This window comes from Giraffa tippelskirchi, chromosome 5, assembly GCF_054371585.1.
Source record: "Giraffa tippelskirchi isolate mGirTip1 chromosome 5, T2T-mGirTip1v1.2.pri, whole genome shotgun sequence".
NCBI classification, from domain to species: Eukaryota; Metazoa; Chordata; class Mammalia; order Artiodactyla; family Giraffidae; genus Giraffa; species Giraffa tippelskirchi.
The window spans coordinates 89,245,681-89,252,500 of record NC_137279.1 but is presented as its reverse complement, the minus strand read 5'-3'; the positions used below and the strand labels follow the sequence as shown (position 1 = coordinate 89,252,500).

The 6,820-nt window shown below is 42.8% G+C and overlaps 1 long non-coding RNA gene across 2 annotated transcripts in view; it reads right to left on the bottom strand.

Moving 5' to 3' along the window:
* LOC145505573 (uncharacterized) overlaps window positions 1-6,820 on the bottom strand; it is a 39,871-nt gene that overhangs the window by 1,582 nt on the left and 31,469 nt on the right. Inside the window, exons 2-4 of one of the 2 annotated variants that reach the window (XR_014053119.1) lie at window positions 6,142-6,269; window positions 5,490-5,556; window positions 1-548 (exon numbers count right to left, since the gene is read on the bottom strand). The exon at window positions 1-548 is cut by the window's left edge and continues 1,213 nt beyond it. This is a non-coding gene — a long non-coding RNA (uncharacterized LOC145505573). The remainder of the gene's footprint in view (window positions 549-5,489; window positions 5,557-6,141; window positions 6,270-6,820) is intronic. The other variant, XR_014053120.1, reaches the window with a different exon arrangement.

Genomic DNA, 6,820 nt, shown 5'->3' with positions numbered 1-6,820 from the left:
CCACAGTTTATTGTGATCCACACAGTCAAAGGCTTTGGCATAGTCAATAAAGCAGAAATAGATGTTTTTCTGGAACTCTCTTGCTTTTTCGATGATCCATTGGATGTTGGCAATTTGATCTCTGGTTCCTCTGCTTTTTCTAAAACCAGCTTGAACATCTGGAAGTTCATGGTTCACGTATTGCTGAAGGCTGGCTTGGAGAATTTTGAGCATTACTTTACTAGCATGTGAGATGAGTGTAATTGTGCGGTAGTTTGAGCATTCTTTGGCATTGCCTTTCTTTGGGATTGGAACAAAAACTGACCTTTTCCAGTCCTGTGGCCACTGCTGAGGTTTCCAGATTTGCTGGCATATTGAGTGCAGCACTTTCACAGCATCATCTTTCAGGATTTGAAATAGCTCAATTGGAATTCCATCACCTCCACTAGCTTTGTTCATAGTGATGCTTCCTAAGGCACACTTGACTTCACATTCCAGAATGTCTGGCTCTAAGTGAGTGATCACACCATCGTGATTGTCTGGGTCGTGAAGAAGCACAAGCATACATCCTTTAATAAAAAAAAAAGAAAAGAGGTTGACTAAGTAAACTATGGTATAGCCATGTAATAGCTTATTATAATTTAAAATAGTGAGTTGTTAGATCTATATGTGTTGATATGAAAAATCTCAAGAAAATTTCATAAAATGTTATTCTCTTTTTAAAAATTATTTTAGTATTCTTACTTTATTTCTTAGTCATGCCTCGTGGCATGTGTGATCTTAGTTCCCATGCCCCCTGCATTTGAAGTGCAGAGCCTTCATGGATCACTAGGGAAGTCCCTTATTCTCTTTCTATAAATGAGTTAAAATAATAACATGCACATGTACCAGAGAAAAAATAATCATTTTTTTAGATGTTTTACATAAGAAAATTAACAATGATTACTTCTGGATAGTGGAACTTCTCATGTGGCAAAGATATTGTTGTGCCAGCAAAGAGGCTCTCTGATTTAAAGAAAAAAAAAGTCCTTATTTATAGTATTTGCTCATCTCCATGGTATAAGTATTCCCATCATGACTGATTTCAAGCTGCCAGTGACTTCACAACAGGCTCACAGTAATTTCTGAATAACAATCCATTCTCATGAGCTAGCAGAATCAGCTCTAATACATCAGTGGGTGAGAACATGCATTCTTTATAACTTACATGATAGGTGAATTCACTCTATGGACTGAATCCCATGGACAAAGGAGCCTGCCATGCTACGGTCTATAGGTTCCCATAGAGTTGGACGTGACTGGAGTGACTTAACATGTACGTGGCTATGAAGAGATAACACTAACTATATGTCTTTTGATGATGGCACAACTGAGTATTTCAGGCTTCCTAGGTGGCTCAGTGGGTAAAGAATCCACCTGCAGTGCAGGAGACACAGGAGACGTGGGTTCAGTCCCTGGGTGGGGAAGATCCCCTGGAGGAGTGCATGGCAACCCACTTGCCATGGAGAATCCCTGGTCAGAGGAGACCGGTGGGCTATAGACCACAGGGTTGCAAAGAGTCAGACACGACTGAAGCAACTGAGTACATGAGCATGACAGTTTCTTCAAACCAACTGAGTTATTTTCCCTCAGTGTGGCTACTACAGCCAGATAATAGATAATTCTTGAATCTGCCCTAACTCTCCTATTGTCATTTATCAAAAACATGTCTTCTTCCTGAATACAAAAGATTCAGTAGAAAAGAGCATTTATTTAGAAATCAAGAAACCTGCATTATCATCCTAACACAGATACTATTGTGCTATAAAAGCTTGAACAAATCATCTAATCTCTCTGGGCCTCCATGTCCTCATGGGTTTCTGAGGCCCTCTTTGGTTTTAAAAATCCTACAATTCTACTTTTTCTAGTGACCAAACCCTCTTAAAGAAGCTCATTGCTCTTGAGAATTTCTAAGACTCTTTGAAGTATTCCTGGGTCAGACAGAGAGAGGGCAGAGCCAGTCCTTCAGTGTAGACACCAGTAGGATAGTCCTAGACCCTGAGACAGAAGTGGGAGGAGCTGTCTCCAGCAGGTGTAGGAAGGACCAGGCCCTCTGAGAGGTCCAGGGCTCAGGACCACAGCTGGGAACACCATCATGTGTGTCCTACATCAGCACTGGCCAGTCCAGGATGTTAGGGCCAAAGTTCCCACCACCATGGACACTGTTAATCCTTTCAGGGACAAGAATGATTCCATTTTTGTATCTTCTTTGCTATTGTTGTTCTTTAGTCACTAAGTCGTGTCCGACTATTTGCGACCCTATGGACTACAGCATGTCAGGCCTCCCTGTCCCTCACCATCTCCCAGAATTCGCTTAAGTTCATGTCCATTGAATTGGTGATGTGACCCAACTTTTATCTTCCTCCAAAGACTGTTCTTTTGAATTAAAAAAAATTTTTTTATTATTTATTTGGCTGCACCAGGTCTTAGTTGCAGCATGCAGGACCCAGTTCCCTGACCAGGGAGCTAACCTCGACCATCTGCACTGGGAGTGCAGAGTCTTAGCCATTGGACCCCCAGGGAATTCCCAAAGACTGGTTCTTAAGAAAGTTCCACCAAAGAACCCTCCTCCTACTCTAAGATCATCTTTGCCTCTATCTCCTCAAAATGTTCTTTCTTCAGGACCTTCCTCACTAGAGAGTTTTTATTTGTAAAAACTGGTAAAACTCAACAAAATATGACCTTGCCTCTGAGTCACATAAAAATAAAATAGGAACACAGGAGGGATCCTTGTGATTCTTAGCAGACACACACACACACACATACACACATACACACACAGATAGTATACCTAAAAGGGATGATATTATTACCATGGTCTCTAGAGGCAGAGCAGAGAGCTAACTCTAGCTTACTGTGAGATCAGAGAAGATTCAGACACTGGGGAAAGCCAACAGAAGCTTCATCAGCTGTAGTTTAAAATCTCATATTAGTTGACTCTTTCAAAAGCTTAAAAGCCATTCCCCTGAGGTTTGTGGGAGAAGAAAAACAGTGAAGGAAAGTAATTTTCTCTAAGAGCAAGGGCCTCGCTCTGTCACTAGGATTGTTAGGGAGCATAAATCCCTAACAATAATCACAAAACTCTTCATGTCACTTCTCAGAGCATAAAAGGCCTTTCAGCACATCATCTAATCTGATTTTCACAACAAGCTGGGAGTTATTGTTGTCATGGGAAAAGATTGAGGAGGGGGCTCAGGAGGCCTGCGTGCAGGCCTGAACTCTGCCACTGGTTCCCTGCCATGGCTTCCCTGGTGGCTCAGCTGGTAAAGAATCTGCCTGCAATGCGGGAGACCTGGGTTTGATCCCTGGGTTGGGAAGATCCCCTGGAGAAGGGAAAGGCTGCCCACTCCAGTACTCTGGCCTAGAGAACTCCATAGACTGTATAGTCCATGGGATCACAAAGGGTCAAACACGACTGAGTGGCTCTCACTGGTTACCTTGTGTCTTTTTTTTTATTTTTATTGGAATAGAGTTGATGAAAGATGTTGTGTTGATTTCAGGTGTATACCAAACTGATACAGTTATACAAATATATGTATCTATTCTTTTTCAAGTTCTTTTCCCATTTAGATTATTATAGAATATTGAGTAGAGTTCCCTGTGCTATACAGTAGGTTCTTATTGTTTATCTATTTTAAATATAGAAGTGTGTATATGTCAATCCCAAGTAAGTTACTTATCCTCAGGACATGTTTTGGCCTTCATTTTACAAATGAGGAAACAGAAACTCATATGGGAAAAGTGACCTGTCCCTACCAACAGGTAGCAACAGGGACAGATTGGAAAGAATGAAGGCCTGAAGCAACACCTTCTTTGTTATGTGTGGTTAACATGAAAATAATATCCAGAGGCCAAGATGGGCAGGGTGGGAAGAAAGTAGGACCCCTGAGGCTAAGAAGATAGGAAATCCATCATCAAATAATTAACACGGGTTATTTTTCTAAGAAATGACTGTGTAAATGCTAGTCCCAATGGAATCTATAAAGAGCAAAATGAGCAGATGACCATGACTCAGACATGTGACTACCCTCGAACCCCAAATCTGTGGGACAACCTTGAAGTTTCCAAAGAGTCATAGACCCTCCCCCACCTGCCAGTCACAGCCACTCATCAAGAGTCTCATGAAAGGGCTCACGTAGGTGCAACCTCCAGTCTTTCTGGGCACTCGACTAGTTGAGAACAAAGACCTAGAAGTGTAGAGACCAGACAGTAACTCCTTGTTTAAAGCAATCTCTTTTCACTTTTATCCTAAATATACTGCTTTCTGGGGCTTCCCCGGTGGTTTAGTGGGTAAAGCGTCTGCCTGCAATACTGCTTTTAAAGTTTCTAGTCATGCTTTCTAGTTCTGATGGAACAAGAAAATGTGATTTTTATGCCAAGGTAACCACTTCCAGTAGTCATGTACAATTGTGAGAGTTGGACCATAAACAATGCTGAACACCAAAGAATGATGCTTTTGAACTGTGGTGTTGGAGAAGACTCTTGAGAGTCCCTTGGATGGCAAGGAGATCAAACCAGTCAATCCTAAAGGAAATCAACCCTGAATGTTCATTGGAAGGACTGATGCTGAAGCTGAAGCTCCTATACTTTGGCCACCTGATGTAAAGAGCCAACTCATTAGAAAAGATCCTAATACTGGGAAAGATGGAGGGCAGGAGGAGAAGGGGGTTACAGAGGATGAGATGATTGTATGACATCACTGACTCAATAGACATGTGTTTGAGAAAACTCTGGGCAATAGCAAAGGACAGGAAAGCCTGGCAGAGTTAGACACGATTTAGCAACTGAACAACAACAACCACTCTTCCCATCAAGAGATTTAAGTCACACCCTCCTCAGTCTTACTCTTTACAGCCTGAAGAGTCCTTAGCGGAAATGTCATTCATCTAAACACTTGTCCTCTCAGGGGACCCCTTCCCCTGCTCCAACGTGCTGAATCCTGGGGACAGGGCATTTGCCAAAAGAATAAGGAGGAAGGGGACCAGAGCAGGAGTTTCACCCAGCCAGTCCCCAAGGACTCTGATAGCAGCTGAGATGGTAGAGGTGGGAATGAGCCGGGGCCACTGCTCTGCACCCCTCCATGGGGCACCATTCACATGATACCCCTTTATGGGGTGGGTGGTGCTGGTAAGCCTCTTTTTCCTTCCTGCTTTCCAGTTGCAATCTCCCTACCTTTATTTTGTTTTTAATATTTATTTCTTTATTTATCTGGCTGTGTCAGGTCTTAGTTGCAGCATGCAGGATCTTCCATTGTGGGGCACAGACTCTCTAGTGGTTGGCCCTCCAGGGCACCATCCTACCCCCTGTGACAGCAGAAGTAGCACTAAGATATGATTTGGTGCTGGCTCAGGGGAGGAGAAACTATTGATCTCATATCTCTCTGCACTACCTACTTATTGGTTTCTGTGTACAACTGTGTTGTACTGGTTTAGCTTGTCTCAATTAACAGGTATAGAATGGGTTTTACGTACCTCAGAGATTCTGGTCCATTCTGGTTTATGCTTTGGGATAAGTCAAAAGGAAAATGCAGAGACTCATCTAGGCATTAAAAGAAAAGATGATTGTTTCACTTATACGTCATCATGGTCAAGTGATAATAGGCAGAGTACACATTGGCAAAGGGGGATGGTAAGTACATGTGTAGTCAGTGTGAGCCCGAAAGAATGGAAAGGGGTTGTATCAGTAAGAACTGCCTTCAGTCATAGTAACAGAGATCCAAATACAGTCACTTATGCAAAAATAAGGGTTCATTTTCTCACATAAAGAAATTAAAAGACAGAAGGCCCAGAAGTAATATTGTAGTTTCACAAAGTCATCAAGGACCAAGGTCTCCTCTAACTTATGAACCAACCATTCTTATTAGGTGACCTCTATTCTCAAAGTCACAAGACCACAGATGAGATCTGACCATCATAATATGTTTTCAAAACTGAGGGGAAAAAAAAAAATACAAAAACTAAGAGCAAAAGAGCCGAGCATTCTGTCTCATTTCAAGAAACCTTCTCAGGAGTCCCACCCAACAAGTTTTGTTTAGGTCTCACTGGCCAGACTTAGTTACATAACCAAATGTAACTGCACAGGGGGCTGAGAGACGTGGTCACTTAGCTGCATATACAGCACAACCTTGAATACATAGGAAAATAGGTATCGCAGAAAGCAAGAGCTTGCCCATCAGTGGATAATCCATGTGAAGTCAGTGAGCTGGTTTGGGTGATCTCAATGGACTGCAGAGCATGGCGGATGTCAAATCCCTGAAATGGTGAAGAGAGAGTTTTAGTTGCTGTGAGCTTGGCAGGTCAGTGAGAAACGCACAGAGGTGTGAGATTAACAATGGGGTGGGTGTTATACAGTCTGTGTGGGCTCAGTGAGAGGGTGAGGGCCATGCTCAGCTGGTGTGAGTTCAGATAGTTATAGTTAATGTCTGTCTGGCTTACACTGAGGAACCTTCACTAAAGCCTTTATACCCATTTTGCAGCTGTTTGAGAGCATCAGTCCATAACAATTCCTCAGCAAGATCAGGGAAAGGCGGTAAACACCCTGCTGTCCTAATGGAGGCCACGCCTCCCCTTCATTTGTGTCATGTTCTATAATCAGGGTCTGCCTTCCCTGGAATAGATGGTACATTGCCAGGTACAGGTGGCCCTCTTGTCAGTTCCAAGCAGGCTCCCCTTTGCTATTGTCCTTCTACAGCCAAGTCTCCTCAGGTTAGCAGGCTTCATACATCATAGCGGGCAGGTTTACACACCTCGACCCAAAGCCAGGACTGCTAACAAATTACCTTGACATGTTGATTGCTTGCCTT